General features: G+C 32.6%; 1 pseudogene; it reads left to right on the top strand.

The window, feature by feature from the left end:
- Positions 1–7,755: 7,755 nt before the first annotated feature.
- On the top strand, positions 7,756–10,706 carry LOC136985056 (glutathione peroxidase-like; annotated as a pseudogene).
- The last annotated feature ends 9,087 nt before the right edge of the window (positions 10,707–19,793 follow it).

The following is a 19,793-nucleotide window of genomic DNA, read 5'->3' as shown; positions in this document are numbered from 1 at the left end:
TAATAATTTAGTAAGCAGTTAATACTGCATTTTATTTCATTGAAAACACCAAATTCTCTGCTTTCGAGTCTAAATTTTTGTATGACAATCAACGACACAGCAAAATTCTTCTTTCTTGCTTATTAAAGTTCAACGGGAAGTAGAGCGCTATTTATCAATCTTGTCTGGCTCAAGATCAACTGTAAATTTTTTTTTGACAATTTCAATTTGGAAAACCTTCTTTCGGGTAAAGTAATAGACACAAACAGTCAGAAAGAATCGTCTTCTTCCCACTTATTAGTCCCACTCTTGTGAAGTCACTTTCTTTCACCTCACTCTCAAGTTCCGATCAATTCCAAGAACCGCCATATCTTCAAATACACTGTCAAACCATTGTCTTCTCGGACTCTTTTCCTTCTTCGCAAAGAAGTCATTTGGATTATGTAGGAAAAGTGTGGGAAGATCCATCTCCATCACACGTTTCCGACATAATCCAAATGTTCGGACCATTGCAATCTTGACCCTAATTTTCTTAGATTTTATCAACTCTCAAAGTCCTTTTCATCATGCCACTTTCGACCTGTCTCTTCCCATCACATGCACATCTCAGCATTTTCATCTCAACAACATCGGCCAATTCGCATTTTTCTTAAAAGCAACGTTTCAGTTCCGTACATCAAGGCAGACCTTATCACCGACTTGTAAACCTTAACTTTCATTTTTAGTGAGATTTTTCTATCACATAAAACACCTGATACCCTTCTCCAACCTTCTAATCCAGTGTTTTCCAACTTTTTTTGTGCTATGCCCCACCTAAGTCTTTCTAAAATTCTTATGTCCCCCCACGTATACGTTGAACTCTTTTGGAAGATCTCTTGTCGTGTTCGTTGAAGTTTTTCTTGCACTTAATTGCCACACTGTTTTATGGTAACCACGATAAAACCCGATCCTTTCATCAAAGTCTCTTGAACTTTCCATCGTTGCGAAACGCGATCTGAAACACCACAACTCGTGTCGGTCCAACCCGAGGTTTGGGCAAAGAATGTCCTTTCTCCTCTTTCACCAACCTAAGGGCTTCGTTCATCTCTTTGTTCTCAGTGGTTCCCAGAATTCTTAATCCTAACCAAGGGAAAAGGGTTATAAAGGAAAGTTCTAGAAGGAAAGGGAAACAAAGAACAAAGAAAACTAAAACTAACTAAAATCAATATTTACAATAAATATGGCGTACAGCGGTTATATGCTTAACTTTAACTCTGGACAAGGGCATTTTCGAATTGCCCCCCTTAACAATCGAATTGCCCCTCTGTGGGGCGTGGGCCCCACGTTGGGAAACACTGTTCTAATCTGTCTATATTCTATGAGACGGACTCCGTCTCACTACCCGCGCATCGATCCATAAAAATATCCAAATACTCGAATCCTTGTATCTTAGGCAATTTCCGACCTCTCATCTTAACATCATTCGTTCGTCATCATTTCTCACATCATCCACTCCATACGTCATAAATTCGGTTTTGGTTGCATTCAATCTCAAATCGCTATCTTCCAGTATCATCCCCAATCTTCCTATCTCGCTTCAGCTACCTTCCTCCCTTGTTTTAGCACATACTTTATTTTTATTTTAACGAAAGACAACGGCCGTACACAAAGTGTTTAACCGGCGGAAGAAGGGGAGGGAAGAGGGGAAGGAAAGAAGGAAGGTGAGGAGATAGAAAGAAGAGAAAGGAAGGATTCCTCTGAGCGGTGTACAGTGCATTGGTCTGGATGAGTTGCTGTGGTGTGCAAGCCAGTTGTATCTCTACAGAATTTTCGCTCTCATTGAACTATCTCTATCACAACGGAAAATTAAGTGGGTAGGCGTTTGGTCCTTATGCAGTCCGGGCTGTCCCCAGTTTAAACCTATACAGATAATGCTTGAAGTTGCCGTGGCCTGTAAGAAGTTGAGTGACGGTAAAGAAAGCTAGGAGGAAAGTATGGAGTTTCAATAGTGTCAACCCTGGAGATAAAAGAGTAGATGAGCCTACCGGCAGTGTCGAGCTACCTTGCCAGAGAATGATAATCTGTTTTTTGAAGTGCGTGCCAATGTAAGAAGTAGGAATATAACTGAAAGTGCTAGAGACTGTAGACAGCAGTCGATTTGGAAGACGGTCAGTGGCCTCGTTTCCGAGGACCCCCGTATGACCCGGGACCCATTGAAAATCTACTTTAATGTTGTTATTTAAGTGCCTGAGAATGTTGAAGCACTCTTGAGTATACTCTTGGCCTAAATCAGAGTAAACTACGAATGCGGCACCCACCTCTTCACCCATTTTGGAGCCATCAGTGTAAATTCTAAACATCGGGTGATTCTTCTAATCATCAAAGTAAACGTCTGGGGCAGCTGATTAGAGGAATGATAATCATAAGTAGGGAAGGTTCTGTTATGAGTAAAGAGGAGACAATTTTCTTATGTCGTCAAGCAGAGCTAGACTAAGGGAATCTTGCCTTAATAATTTTAATGAGTCGCTATAATCTCTCCAGGACATGTTAGCGAGATTCTCCTTCCAAATTATTTTCTTAATTTCTAAATCTATAGAGATCAAATCTGACATTAACAATAAAGCACTAGTGGGTGCAGTCGTGTATCCCTTGCAGATGCGGAGAGCGGCAATTCTCTGGACAGATAACAGTTTACGTCTGTTGCGTACTTTGGCCACACGACCCCAGACCAATACGGCATAAAAGAGGGCAGATTGAATGGCCTCCCTGTAAATGAGTTTGGTAGCGCTGGGACCTAGGCCCCAAGTGTTCCTGCAAATACTAGTGAGAGCATTTGCCATCTTTTTAGCTTTGTGATGTATTTGATGTGGGATGTGAAATTAAGCTCCTCATAAAGAATAGCACCTAAATATTTAAATAAATTAGAAAAATAGTTAAAAATTGCAACCGGCATTGTGACAATAAACAATTGCTCGTTAAGCCTAACGAAACAAATAACAAAAACTAATCAAACTTGAAGAACCAAGTATCAATCGACTCTAGAACACTAGTACTAACTAATAAACACAAAAACAGAGTGAGAAAACACTGAAAATCGCAGACCTGACGACCCAAAGAGCCGCTAAAAGTCGCCAATACAAGAAATCTTTCAGCACATGCTACAATATCATCAGCGTAGACCATAGACTATGGTGTCTTCAGTCGTACTCCTTCTGTTATTACATTCATCACGATAGCAAAGAGCAATGGACTCGAGGTAAAACCCTAATATAAAACCCCAACAACAATAAGAAAGGCTACTGTGCTTCCTGCTGCACATCTATCATTAACTTTACAATTATCACATAATAATCTTTAAGTACTTCCATATATTTCTCGTGAACCAATTTTCTTCTGAGACACCTCCACAGTTCCTCTCTCGGCACCCCGTAGAAAGCTTCCTCCAGATGAATATAAACAATATATAGGTCCTTTCTTCCTTCATCATATTTTCCCATTAATTGTCTCAGGGCAAAGGTAACATCTATTGCTCTCTACCTGGCATAAAACCGAACTGCTCCTCACTGATTGCTGTGACCTCACGAGCTTCAACGATTAAATGAATATAAACAAAATTAATCTCGCCAATTTAGGAAATAAGTTAGTAGAATTAATAATTTAAAAAAGTTTACTCCTAATCACAAAATAAGGGGATTTTTCCCCCTTTTTTGTGATAATTAATAATATAAAAATTATTTTAAAATAAAAATCGCCTAACAGATGGAGCCACAGATTATTTTATAAACTTGAATATTCTTTTTACTCCTCCTTTCTAGGAATAGGAGTGGCTCCCGGGCTTGATCCCCTACGAATAAATTTCTACAGCTTGAAAGGTTTTCTAACAAATAATTTATTAACTCTCCGGAAGTCACGTTAAATAACTAACGAAGATACCATGAAATTCACCCAAAAATGTCTGATGTGAACAGTGTACGTGGGATCCCCTAATTCAGATTTGCCTGATCCCATGAAGCCATAACGCGCCACACTCAGCGAAATGTAAACGGTGGTTTTTATGAATGAATCACAGAAGCTTTCCCAATTATTTCAGTTGTATATCAAGACTAAGGAATGCTCGACTTAAAAGTATCATCAACGAGCAATTATTTATTGTGACATTATCATAATGCCGGGCTAAAATTTTTAATCGTATTTTTAATTAATTTAATTTAAAATATACGCTCTCCACCTCAAATTAGTAGTGACTTGCCCCTGTACATCATACTTTTCCTGTTAGCAACGGAGTTATACCGTCATCTATTAACTGCTTTCAGGGGAAAATTTTTGAATTAGGAGATTTAAATTCAGTAAAACAAAATTCGAAACTGAAAACGAAAAAGCCTACTGATAAGTTTTCTTATAAACACACATATAAATATAACATAATGTAATATTCCCTATAAAGAAACATAAACCTGAGAAACGTAATAGATTATGGACACGTATACTTATTTTCACTGCAGAAAATCGTAGCCCTTCAAAACTAATTTCATAAATCACGCTATTGAATAAATTTACACTAAAATAATACACAAAATTCCGTGTCTAGTGATGGATCAGATTTCAGTAGAGAAATATAATTAATTTTAATTTATTACAATTGTAATATAATACAATTATTAATATTTTAAAAAAGTTAATTAAATATTTATTCAATTTCCTATATTGAATAATGAACGGTATCGATATGTAGGTTGTTTCCTTATTTTCGTTAATGTGATGTGAACCAAAAAGAGTTATAAATTAATAGACTGGATTTGTTCAGGCAAAACGCCATCCGTAAATAAAGGCTATGCCGATGGCCTCAATTATTCCCATTACGGACGGATCTGGTCCACAATTAGAATTGAGGAACGACATTAATAAAAATATCCAGCCATGAGTTGCATAACTTTGCCGGCAAAGTTTTAAATTGCGTGTGTGGTGCCACCTGTTATGATATTATATTATTAAAAACTTTATATATTTTTTAACTATTATAAAATGAGGAAAAGCTTAATTTTGAGGGTAGGGACGGGTTTTACAAAAATTTGTAAATGCTAATAACGAGTAAAATCGTCATCAAGTACGACTCTAATGGCTTTATCTCCCCACCCCGTCGACCAGTGGCGTAGCGAGGGGGGTGCAAGGGGGAATATCATGCACCGGGCGCTACTCGCAGAGAGGCGCCCAAATGGTATCCAAGACAAACTATATGTGTTTCTGGAGGGGAGAGGGGGCGCCAATAAAGTGTCGGGTGCCAGTTATGTTTGCTATGTCACTGTCGTCGACCTTTAATTTTACTCGTTGACCTATCAGTGGCTGACTGGATAAAACCAGTGAACACTGGTGATTGGGGCATCACCAACAGGCCTGCGTATTGTGGGCCTAGGGGCGCCATATTTTTAAATGCGCCACTTGGAACCATAATAGTGTTTGCTGGATTAGTGACGATCGACCTTGTACATCCCGTGGTGCCAAATACGGGGGTGCTGCAGGAGGACAACCCTAATAGAATCGTTTAGATTTCGTACAATGTTTTGATCGGCGCTGGATTTGATTAATCTTAAATTAAAATCAATATATTTATCAAACACGTGTATTCAGCACCATAAGGATACAGCAGCGCCAAATGTTTCCCTAACGGCTGAATTTTGAAGTAAAATTTTTTTATAAAAATCGAAACCGCATACTCGGGATAATACGTGACAAATTTGATCGGGATTTTCCCAACGGTGCTTTCTACAGGAAGCTCTGAACACCTAATCTTTAATTGCCATCACACTAGTATAAATTTACAAAAATTTATAAGTTTAAATCTTTAACAATTCTATCTAAATAATGTCTGTAAATGTCTGACATTGAAAATTCGATAATTAAGATTTCAACAATTGTAAAAAAAAAACATGTTTATTATGGACAAACAAAGCACACTACGCTCCAGTCTAGTGGAGCGTAGTGTGTCTTTTCCTATAAGCTCTAGGAGATAATAAATATATTTTTAATATTATTAATACGTTTTAAGAAAAATTTGACAAAACTAATTTTTTTTAATTATACAATTATTAATAAATTTATTTAAATGGCATTTCCCGATAGAAATTTTACTATTAACAGGATAAAAAAAACTCCAGGAATCTCAGCAGCATACAGGAAAACATCTGATGGAATACTGCATAATGTGTCATTTAATTTTAACGACACTCGTTCACTTTCATTGTGTTTCACGAAATAATTCTATAGAAATTTCTCAGTAAAAATTTTATTTTCAAAATTAATTCATTAAAACAAATACATAATTTTGAAGGTGAACTTCTGTCTTCAAAATAATGAAAATTCAGATATCAATTGATTTACATGTAATAAATTGCAGAAATCCCAGCTCAGAAGGTGAATTCCTGGCAGAATCTGTCCTTGATTTCGAATCTGTATAATTTACTCCTAATAGATTTATGATGAATAATATATCAAGGTCTTTAATACTGATCTAGTTTAATACTCAAACCTATTTCTTTATCATTTTAACAAAACATTTAATAAATTTACAGCGCATCCAACACGGATCTAGTCGTATTATTTTCAATATAAAAGCATAGCGGTTCGATTACGGAAACAAAGTCTACGGTTTAGATCTTCCTCTTCTAGCTTAAGCTATGACTTTCGCAAAAAAAAAAAAATAATAATACTTAACAATGGATAATTGTTTATCCAAAGTAAGGATTAGAAGGCCTAGAAGATGCCTTTCAGCTGTGGTTTAGACTGGACTTCATTTCTGTATTAGTTAAATATTTTCAATATTTTTTCGCCCCATTAAAAGTTAATTTTTAAAAATTGTTTTATAATTTTTTAATGCTAATTTGAACGAAAATATACAGATATTAAATTACGTTCGAATACAAATAACGAGTAAATAACTTGCTTTGCGCAATTTACAATGAATTAACTTTAATTTTTAAAAAATATCGCATGTATTAAATTACTTCAAAACGCTTATATATATATATATATATATATATATATATATATATATATATTAATATTTTAAAAAGTTATTTACTCTTTTTATTTCGAAAAGAACAATATTAAATGCGCTTATAGCATCGGTAGATAGGTGAATCTACTTCCTTTAGAGTTTCATTGCCTCACTCCAAGTTCAAGGCCATCAACCTGTTTGTCATTAACTTCAATTGCGGAAATTCCAAAAATGATTGGCACAGAGAAGCAACCGTGTCATTTAATATTATTTAAATTTCTGTTAGATTATTTCGGTAAATTATGAAATAATAAAACGTTGGTTTTGTTACTCCGAGATACGCTTCAGAGATAAAGAGCTTCCTTCCGTAACGTACAACAACTGTTTACAATTGGGTCAAAGTTGAGTAAATACTAATCTTAGAAAATGGGACTTGTTCGTAATTTGCGTATATTTAAAACCTAACCTCAACACGCTAAGTTTAAAAATAATTGCTCTATTCAAATTTCCGAATTTCGACCGGAATTAGTGGGTCGGATGTTGAAGTTACTACACATTTTAGGTATAGTAAAGTCAGGAAAAACGTTATTAAAGTATACAAAATTCGCAGTAAATCATTTACAGAATTTCCCGGGATATTTTAATTCTTTATTTAGCGGTAAGCAGTTAAAATATCAAACGAAAATCTTCTCTGTCGTATTGTGTCGTCACTCATGCGCATTGCCATTACTCCGAGCAAACCAATGACTTATGCGATTGTTTAATCGTCACTTCTGATTGGATGTGACTATAATATAAAGCCAGTCTCTCGCGACACTCATTAGAGGATCGCCGCCAACCATGGCTTCGTTGGTGGCTTTCCTATCCTGCGCGGCATTAGCGGGTGTCGCCAGCTGCAATTCGCAAGTTAACAGCCGTTACTGTTACCAGTCGCCTAACAGTAACGTTTCCATTTATAATTTCACTTTACCGAATTTATTCGAGACGAAAAATGTCAGTTTATCAGACTTTAGCGGTCGAGTAGTTTTAATCGTTAACGTGGCCACTTACTGAGGTTTCACTTGGCACTACACTCAACTGAATGCACTACAAAATGCTTATAACGAATTGACTGTCCTGGGCTTTCCCTGTAATCAATTTGGAAAGGTAAGTTTGAATTTTTATATTATTAATTCGTACTAAGGTAAGCGAATCTTACGTGTACTATTTCGTAAGTGAGATTTTTTAGGTAGGGTTACGTTTGACAAATTAAGTGAAAGTGATAATTAATTTAAATGATGTTTATTAATTTAGTACGAAATTAGAAAAATACGTTTTGTTATTACTAAATTTATTTCGGATAGATTAATTCGCCGGCACATACGTGATAAAGTCACCACCATCTGTAAGTTGTAAAATTCGCATAAATCAAATAGGAATTTTACAACTGGTAAATACATATTTTTAATATAATATTCTTTTATTATATCTTATTCGCTAGCCACCTGTATACTTATTACAAATATACAGCCTGAACTAAAATACAAAATTTTATTTTTATGCTACTCTTTTTCCTATAAACTTTGACTGTATCTTATAAACAAATCACTTATAGCCCATATCTTACTGTGTGAATTTCTGAAGCTTCGTTTTAGCATCGTTATTTCCTTAAATGTGTAGCTCTTATACGTGAAGATGGGGCTAGACTTAAGATTTCTTGTGGCCCTAAGCTCTTCCCCTCCCAAATAACGATGCATGTAAAAATACGAGGCCCTAAGCCACGGCTTAGGGCCCTACCTGAAAACGAATTTTCGGTAGTAATTTAAAGAGGCTACCAGAAAATTCGACTTGTTACTCGACCTTATTGCTTTCACTTCCATTATATTACCTATAAAATGTTAATTATATTAACTTATTGAATTTCGATCTTGTAGGGTAATAAAGACAGTTGAAAATATTTTATGGTTAACATTCCTCCATTTTATTTTTCTTTTTGACGATTAAACAACGCGTTAGTCATTTTTCATGGTCACTTCAAATATTTTAACTGTTAGTTATAATGCCAAAACGACCATGTGTTAATAAAATCGCCAACACTTGGCATGTGACACGAACACGCGCATTCACACGTGAATAACGTCATTGAATAAATCAAAATATTAACTGAACTGTTTATCAATTTTAAAACGTTTAAAATATTCGTTACACATCGAAACAGCCAGAATTAAAGCTCACACAAGGCGACTACATAATGAAAGTTCAGTCACTATTATATAGTCCTACATCTGAACTTGTGAATGTTAATGACAAGATACACACGACCACTTTATCTCCCCACCCCGTCGACCTTTAACCACCAAAATTTAACATCATCAATCCTTATAATATACAAACCTCCCTATAAAATTTCAGAAATTTTCGACAAATAACACAGGAATTATTAAGCTTCAAAGAGGGTGAACAAAGTCGTGTTCCACACACGCTAACATCCATACATAACTAATTTTTTTTTGTATTTCTCGACGTTTCAAGGCCCCAAATTTTATCTTATTTCATAATAAACGAAAGAGTTTTGTTTGTATAATTAAAGCTAAATTTATCTCATAACCGATAAAATTATTAAGTCGCAAAGAGCTACTAATTCAAGTATATACCAATAAACGAGTCAAGTGTTTAATAGCCTAAACGGATGATACGGTATCGCCATTCCACTTCACAAATACGATTAAATTTAGTAATAATAAAGTTTTGAAATATAAATTTAATAAATTTTTCTATTAAAAAGGAAAATAATTTTCTTTATAAATAAATTATTATCTTGTTGAATCTATTTTAAGTTAACATTTTATTACAACTAAAAAGGGAGATTAAAAACTCGTTAAAATGGTTGAGTCAGCTGCTTATTCTGAGGTAATGATTATAGTTCAGGCAGAATATAATAAAGGAAAAAGCAATTATTTTCGTATTAGGAAATTGCATTGTAGTGTTTGTATTGCAGCAAGAACCGGGAGGAGACGGAAAGGAAATCTGGAATGGCGTAAAGTACGTCCGACCCGGTAACGAATTTACACCAAATTTTCATCTGTTCAAGAAGATAGAAGTTAACGGCATCGGAGAGCATCCTCTCTACACTTATCTAAAGGTAAAAAGTAGCAGTTAATTAAGCTCTAGTGAAGCCTTTGAAAATAATTAAAATCCATTTATTTACAGTCTCTTTGCCCTCCGACTCGAGAAACTTTTGCTGATCAAACGAAATTATTCTATACCCCAATGAGCATCAGAGATATTCGTTGGAACTTCGAAAAATTCCTTATAAATCGACAAGGAAAACCCGTTATGCGTTACGATCCGAGCGTGCAGCCTCAGATGATAGCTAAAGACATCGAACATTTACTCTTATCCAATTCTGCATAAATCTTAACTAATCAGTAGAATATTTCTTTCTTCCTGTTATGACGAGTAAATCAGCACCTGTCTATTGACAGTTGATTTATTTTGATCTGTACGTATCTCAGTTAAGTTTTGTGCATTCGACTGGATTGAGAAATGTACGTTGTGGAAGAACACTTCTCTATACTTTCTGGTCCTCATAGGAAAGCCTAGGTTCGAACCCCACTCCTGACACCAACTTTTTCACCTGTTCTGGGAACAAATTGTAAATTTGGCTACATTTATTATAGGATATCGACTATCATTCGATCTGTTTTTGTAAGTTATAAGTTCATAAATAAACTTTAAAAAGACTGGATTAAATTAAAGTGATAAATTATTAAAGCGACTGAAGATAAGGACTGAATTTATTTAGGTCATGATAACTCATCACTTATTCTTTTCACTATTACTAATGATAATATATATAATTAAAAACATTTATTTCACAAACCTAACTGCTGAATCACTAATTTTCAAATATACAGCAAGAGAATTATTTTTAAAATTCTTTACGTCACAATTGTAAGGTACGGACTGATACGTAACAAAGTATAGACAAAATTATATTTTAATACAAGGTTATACGGCTGGTTTTCGGGATGGCAACGAATAGCAGATCGTAGAGCTCTAGGCTACTAGATTTCGGTGTTTTACTACCTACTGGGCCACTTTAAAAAAAAAATAATTCGGACTACATTTCAAGGAATTCTGCTTAACTTTTTATAAAACCTATCTGGCAACTGGCGAGGATCTTATCGGACATGAGACTAATTTCCTATATAACTATTTAGCAATTTTTAGATTATTATATTAACACTAAATACTGGAAATTTGTCATGGATTCGCACCTGACCAACACCAACATGGAGTTTTCTGGGTTTTCTTTGCGTTATCGAAATAGGACCAGTTTCCCTTATAAAGTCCTCCCCCTCGGAATATCGCCCACGTGTCGGGGTTGCGGTATACAGTACAAATAAACCAAATTATAAACGAGCAATTATTAACCATATGTTTAATTTATTTAAATTAAAATATATGCTCTCCACCTCAAATTAGTAGTGTCTTGCCCCTGTATATCATACTTTTCCTATTAACAACAGAGTCGTGCAGTCATCTAACTCCTTACAGGAGAAAATGTTTAAAATAACGTGACTTTCGGTTCGCGTAGGAAGTTTATATACAGTTAATCGGGGCCTCCTGTCCCCAAGCTTTCTATATCCGGTCTCGGATTCATTTCCGTTCTCGAGATTAAGGAAAGACAGTGAGAATTTATAGGTCTACAATTTTTTTCAAATATCAATTATCATTTTCCTATGTAAACACTTACTGAACGTCTAAAAAGTTTATATTATAAAGAAAAGATGGTTTTCCTTTTTAACATAAAATTACGCCTAGGGCCACAAAGTACATAAACCACTATTGATCAGCATAAAATAATATCACTACAATACACTCCTTAAAAATGACAAAGTATTATGAATTCTCCAAGCAATAACAAACAAACGTTTCGTAATTCAATAATGCAATTCACTTCGAAAATATCCGTTTAGATCAAGGTTTCTACTAGTCAATGCTAAATTTAGTATTCACCCTATTTAAAACTAGGATTTATAAATATTTACGAGGAGAAAACAATTTAACGTCATTACGCTGATGCAAAATATAAATTTTCAATGACTAATACCGCATAAAATACAGCATAATTAACCACTAAAATTTAAGTTTCTACCCCAGAGCCAGGAAAATAAAAATGCTTTGTTATATTTGTTGGTATTGTCTCGGTGTTTTTATTTTATTTTATTTTAGTATGAATTAACATAATTAAAAAATTAAGTTTTCAAATTTATAACACTACAATATAACAAGTCTAATAAATAGAATGTTAAATATTTGTTTTAATTAATGCGAGGATTAAGTCTTAACAGATATATTTTTCATTACACAAAATAGTAAATATTCCGGATACAATGTTAAATTATCTTATATGCAATTAAGATATTAACCGGATAATATCATAAATTAAACAAGACAAGTAGACATGGCGAAGCACCAAGAGGAGAGTCAATGAGCCCCTGGCACCCCACAGAGGGGCTATAAAATTTTCCAAAAATCTTCTCCTAATTAAAATTCCTTTTTTTATTTATATTGTTTCGTGTCTTTACTCCAATAATACTTATGATTTATCGTCATATAATGTGAGAATTTTATTGAATTCCATGAAAAATTCGAAGTATGATAAATTGTTTCTCCTCTTCGAACCATGCTTATTTTTTTAAAATGAAATTTATATTGTAGCAACACAACTTGTGGCAGAGAAATTCATTTCAAGTCCTACAAAATAGAAATTATTACGAGATATTTTGCGATCATCCGGTTAACTAATTGATGTGAATAAGTTCTATTACAACGAGATCCGGATACTAGTAACAAAACGTTGGCCCTGTTGTATAATCAACTCGCTGATAAATTGGTGTGAATAACTCATAATTGCTACGTATGAGTGATTTTTTTTTTCTTCCAGTACAGTTGTGGGTCGGGAGTTTTATTCCCCTCCTTTGTTCGTGCAACTATTAGAATAATGGACAAAATCCAGCAGGATGAAACTAATCTATATCCAGTTGTAAACGTGTGAATAAACTCTTTGCACGAGTAATGCTGTCAATTTAAATTAATGAAACTATCAAATATTCTTTATATTTAACGATTATATTGTTAAATTTAGTGGCCCAGACTGTCCAATTGCCAGAATATCAGAAACAAAGCAGTGTATCCGCTTCATAATTAAATAATTTATACGATAAAGGCTAATCCAAATTCGAGCCGAAATCGTTTGCTGCGAAATTATTAACAAGTTTGCCGAATCAATTTAAGCAAAAGCCAAAGATACAAAACAAATTCAACTTGCAAGTTGGACGTGTGACCTACATTACTAATCTAATTTTTATTCCAGTCATTTTACAACGTGTTTGGTGCATCATCCTGTATGCACCAAATCGCGTATATTGTCACACGTTGTAAAACATGAATTTCTTGATATGTGTAATAAATTAGCCTAATTTGTTACAATTCGCCACTTTGGCCTTCCAAAATTATATTTAAAAATGGCTCTCGGAGTAACTTTTGGGTTGTAATAAATCAAAATTCGCGTTAGTGGCACCTAAAATTGCATCCAGCCACTTTGTTGTTACAGTCTTCAACTTGAAAGTTTGAGTTTCAATAAGTTCGATAATAATAAATACGATATTTTAATCCATCAAGTTAAATAACAGGAAAGATCGTTCAATCATCTATTATTATTATTTTTTACACTTTTATTTAACTTGTTTTATATCAGTTCTCAAATCTTGCAACTCAAATTTCACCCACTTCTAATTAAGATAGAAAGTTGAAACTTTGAGGGCATAATTCGACGACAATGCGTTTTAACGTTGTTTTAAGGTGTGGCCCCATCCCCAAACCTGATAAACATAACAAAACATAAATTTAATCATTGTGTACGTGCGTGTAAATGCACTGCAGTGATGCGTATGATGAGGATGAGATTGGGATTGTGACTACTGATGAGATTTAGATTGGGGTCGATGGGGCAATCCCCCCAAAAAAACGTGACCAGTAAATACGTTTTTAAAATTTTTAAAAAATGATTGAAGTCATTGTACAATGATTTGATTTTGTATGGCATAAAAAATATTTGATGCCAAGGACCCATTTCAAAAATACAAATACAACAAGCATTTTGCAAACAGCTTAAACATTACAATATTTAGAAATAAGAAAATGATATGTTAATACAACTAGGAAAACTTCTACTTACAATTACATTGAAACTTACTTCAATTTGATAATTTTGCATTTTGTCTGGTGAATGACCATTTCAGAAACTCCTCCTTGATATTAACTTTAAAAAGTTTTAACAATTGTAAATCCTTTTTAATTGACATCTCTGTAAAGGAAATTATTATTGATGAATGACTAATTTTATAAAATTTCTTCCAATTTTAGTCTTTGTCTCACTAAATTTATCAGATTCTCACTAATAAAATTTTCCAAATTCGGCAGAATGAGCGATTTTTATTCTAAATTGGCAATTATTTATTGTGACATCGTCGTAATGCTGGGCTGCAATTTTAACCATATTTTTAATTTATTTAATTTAAAATATATGCACTTTCACCTCAAATTAGTGGCAGATTGCCCCCGTACATCATACTTTCGGGGGAAAAGCTTTGAAGTGAAATAGCATGACTTCCGGTGCAAACCAGAAGTTTGTATATAGTTAATCGAAGCCTCCTGCCTCCAAGATTTCCATATTTGGTCTCAACTTTCATCTAACTCCATTCTAGAGATTAAGGAAGGAGAGACAAAAAGCCTGCCCACAGTGGAAATTTATAAGTCTAACAATGTTTTTCAATTGCATCCCAATAAACCTGTCTACAATGAAATTTCTAAAACAATTTTATTCAAAACTTTATCCTTCATAAGTCAATAATATGGATAAAACCTTCAGAACTTGTCAATGATTTTCATCATCTAATATGGAGCACCATAAATATAGTAAAATATACCCTTAATTTTATTTTCTAAATAAAAATTAAGATATTGTACAACACTAGTGAATTATGTATTATTTTTTACTTACAGAAGTCTGATTTTCTTATAACAGATACTCAAACTGCACAAGCTATAAAGGGAAATAACAAGTGATTCTATTTTCAAACATAGGTTTTACTAAAATTTTAATATCTTTGAATATTGTAGATTAATATAATAACTGAAAATTTAACTGCCGAAATTTATTACATTTTATATTAACCTTACACTATTAAATATCTAAATTTTCTTTTTCTGGGAATTTTTGAATATTTACTATATATTAAAGAATTATTCTCAGACATCACTTCAAAATTATAGTTATTTTTTAATGAATTTTAATGTAAATGTATGTTTATACTTCAAAAACAAGTTGTAATTTTAATCAGATATGATATTACAACATAAAATTTATATTTTAAATGCTAAGCACTTATTTATGATTCCACGACATGCAAATATAATAAATAATAATAATGCATTAAATTACCTTCTATATCATAATTCATATTTAAATAAAAACATAACTGATAAAAATATTAAATTAATTGCTCAAGTTTAACCTTCTTAAAGAAATTCTGACTAAAAATGATAATAATAGACCTTAGATTATAATATTTGCACATTTATATTTCATTACGGGGTGAAAAAAACTAATTCTCTCTCTTCTAATTTTTAACTGGACATACTGCTTAAACCTCGAAAATGCAACAATTAAAGTATTCGATTAAATTTTATATATTAAATAATATTAAATTCATCAGCACAATCAGAGGATTAAGGAGTATGATTATTTTAATCAAGATTACTTAATTTTCTAGACATTTTGCATCATCATTATCATGATCAATAATTCAAAGTAGAATAAACAACATTTTTTCAAATCATTCTATTTTTGTCACTTAAATATTCAAAGTATAACCATCACTGAAACTTACATTTTAAATCATAAAACAAAACACTTATAAAGTAATCCATTTTGCTTTCCGTAGACACAATGTAGTGATGCTTTTCAAACACTGGGCAGATTATTCATCCTTTATTTAGCTGGGACGGTAATTACAAGATGTGTTTCGGGCTCCAGCCCCTCTTCGGCCAACTAAACAATAAAATCAAACATGAGAAATTTGTACATACAAACACACAAATTAAAATTCGAAAATGCACAAGAAACTATGCACTACGTAGATATAACACTCACCCAACTAAATAAAAGATGAATAATCTGCCCAGTGTTTGATAAGTGTCACTACATTGTGTCTATAGAAAACAGAGTGAAATAAACAACACGGTTTCATTGGAATAAAAAGTAATTCATTATAAAATAGAAAATATATAATAAATGTATTAAAAAATAGCTATTATATAGAATTAATAACATGTAAATTGTTAGTTTTTAAAATAAAAAATAAAAATATAGTAAAATATTTTAAACAGGTTTGCTTGTTTGTGTCATTAAAAACTACGGCACACCGATTTAATTAGTCCGTATCTGATCGAAAAGTTTTTGCCAAAAGTTTATTATGAATCAAATTTCAATACCTTTATAATATTTATCTTCATATGAATCATTTTCTGAAGTTTCTATTAAAGGCAAGAGCTCTTGCTCAACTTTCTGGGCACTTGAGCATTAGGTTAAGGGGATCATTAGGAACTGGTAATTTTCAATTGTACAACAATATAAAAGTTAAGTAGAATAATTTTGTTAAATTACAAAAAACTTCTCTATTTAAAAAGTATTTAAGTTTAAAAAACACCAATACACATTAGCACAAAGTTAAAATTGTGTGGGGTGCCATGTTATGAGATTTTATTAAAAAAACAATATTTATATTATTATAAAAAGACAAAATTAATCTTGAGGATAAAAATGAGTTTATAATAAAACTGTAAATGTTAATAAGGAGTAAAATTTTCAGTAAGTCTGAACCCACTTGAGATATGATACATTACTCATATTACCCCCACATATTAAGTCAAAACTGATACAATGTGCCCCATCTTCCAATCTTTAACTATGAAAATTTAATAGCCTCAATATCCCATATATATATATAGAATTAACACTTCCGAGTTTCAAAATCTTTGTTACACACGGTCCTGAGATAATGAATGTTAGACACAGATGCAGTTTGTAAAAGATTTTTTATATTTTTGGGCTACTGGAGAGTCAAAACAGGAAGTGACGAAAAGCTAGTGGAGTCAAAAATTGACTAAACCATATACTTTCCTTTTATATTCTGTAACAGCCAGGAAAGTAAAATCTATATTTATTATTTATATATATTTTGATTATCCCTATGTCTCTGTTAACTGTTACATCACTGGAGTACACAAATTATTTCTCATTATTTTGCACATCATAAAGACTTAGTGTATGATGTGATGTAGTGTAGGTGAGTACATAAAGTGACAATAGATGCAACACCGTAATCAGTCAAAACTATACTGTCGAAGTGTACTGAGAGATCTGAAATGAAGTAAAGCAGAGGTAACACAAGAACTACTTTTGTATAAAATTCACAACCTCGCTTCTGTAAAGATAGGAAGACACAAACATAAACAATTACTAAATGTGTGTTTAAACTTGTATTTTATAATACTTGTTTCATTTTATAGTGTGTATCTATGTTGGAGATTCATTACCATAAGAATGTTTAATGTTATATAAGTAACTTTCAAAAAACTTCTATTACTTGTCCTTTATCTATTAACAGTGTTACTACTCAAATTTTTGTTTTAAATCCCATGACTTTCCCTGATCTTCACATTTTTATATTCTGTAATATCTGCCTGAACATTTAAAACTTACACAAAGTGATCACAATTTATAAAGTCTGATTTCAAAATACAGTCTTACAATGCAGTAGAATAATAAGTCTTATGTGTAATAAAACTTACTTATTAAATCTAAAATGCTATTCATCAGTTCTTTTTACCTTTCTATTATACACATACATACCCCACATATTAAGTCAACATTTCACTGTAATAGCTTTTATATTCTTATCAACAGGTTATCTTCATTTAAATTGTAAAAGAAAAACTTAATACAGTTTTTGAAAAACTGATACAATGTGCCTTTAAATACAAAATAGCCCAATGAAATGTATTAACCTAGTGTTTCTCAAACTTCACTTTCTTCTAGAGCTCTTTAATAAGAAAACTTTCGACAGACTCCCTAGAATAGAATTTAATTAATATATATACAGGTATACCTTGAGTTACATCGTTCTCGATTATACGTCATTTGTCAAAAAAGTATATGGAAAAATAAAAATCGAGTCATTTTATTCGACTTTACATCCGTCCGCCACAAATATCGAAGTCGTAATATCACTAGAAAAGCGTTAAAAGCACACAAAATCATATTAAAATATGTACATTTACAGTAAATGTTAATATAATCATCATAAATCCTAGAGAACGAAACACGAAAACATCTGTGTTTCTGTGTCGTCGTCTTATTTAGCGGTCTTTAAGTGCTCATTATTGGCGTTTTCCACCGTAGTTTCGACTTACGTCATAACTACACAAGTAAATTCGACTTACGTCGCCCTCCTGGAACCAATTACCGACGTAAGGTGAGGTATACCTGTATATACAAAATACAAGCATTTATTTATTGTGACATCATCACAATGTCAAGCTGCAATTTTTAATCATATTTTAAATTTATGCTCTCCATCTCAAATTAGTAGTGTCTTGTCCCTGTACAGTACATCATACTTTCCTGCTAGCAACAGAGTCATACTGGTCGTCTATTTAACACCTTTCAGGGAAAAATTTTTTAATTGAAATAGCATGACTTCCAGTTTGCCTTGAAAGTTTATATATAGTTAATCAGGGACTCCTACCCCTAAGTTTTCCATAACTGCTCTTAAATTTCATTTATCTAACACTATTCTTGAGATTAAAAAAACACAGATGGACGGCGAGAATTTATAGGTCTCCAATTTGAAAAATTGTAGACCTATAAATTCTCGCTAAAAATCTATTCTTCCCTAAAAATCTATAAGGTAATGCAACACTTAGACAATCTGCCAAGGAGGAATGCCACTCAGGAGGACTTCCTATAGGAAACTGACCCTATTTAAGTGTTGTTAGACAAAATAACCACAATGAAAAAATTTCAATAATACAAAAATTTTCTTGACAAATCTGAAATTTTCCTGTATTTTTTGGTATTCATTACTTGAAGGCCATCCTTAACTAAAATTTGATCTTTATAAAAATTCTTTCTGAAGTCATCATCATAAATAAATTTTGCATTTTTGGATGTCAAAAAGTCCATTAATTACTATGCCAAAATTAAAAATAATCATTCATGGCACAGACTTCAATTTTATTTTTATTAATCAACATATTGCATCAAGTTTATAATTGTATATGCTATCCTATGACAAAGATGACACAAGCTTAAAGCATTCTTTTAATTTAATTTATGTTAATTTATCATTTTAGTGTTGCATGGCAAATTGTATGGTAGGTCTAGCTAATATGTATGATTTAATTTGAATTTTCCAATCTATATAATAATAATTATTAAACTGGTTCATAAATTATGGTTTTATTCTGTGTGCATTGATTTTTCGGGAAATTTTGTATGTTTGGGAGAAATTTTAGATCCTGAAAAAATTCTGCACCCCTTTTCGTAAGTTGCATTGCACCACATTACTTCTTTCTGACTGCAAGCATATACGCTTAGCCATATTGTGAGCAAAAAAATCAACAAGGCAGCCAAGGAGGCAAATTCCCTGACTCTCCAAACACTAATGAAAATTTTTGACTTCCCAGGTGCTTAGGAACCCTGCATTAAGCTTTTGGTTCCAACATCTATAAA

Source organism: Centruroides vittatus, unplaced genomic scaffold (genome assembly GCF_030686945.1).
Source record: "Centruroides vittatus isolate TY-2023 unplaced genomic scaffold, ASM3068694v2 contig_950, whole genome shotgun sequence".
In the NCBI taxonomy this organism is placed as follows: domain Eukaryota; kingdom Metazoa; phylum Arthropoda; class Arachnida; order Scorpiones; family Buthidae; genus Centruroides; species Centruroides vittatus.
Note: the sequence above shows the minus strand (reverse complement) of the source record. Positions and strands in the feature narration are given on the sequence as shown.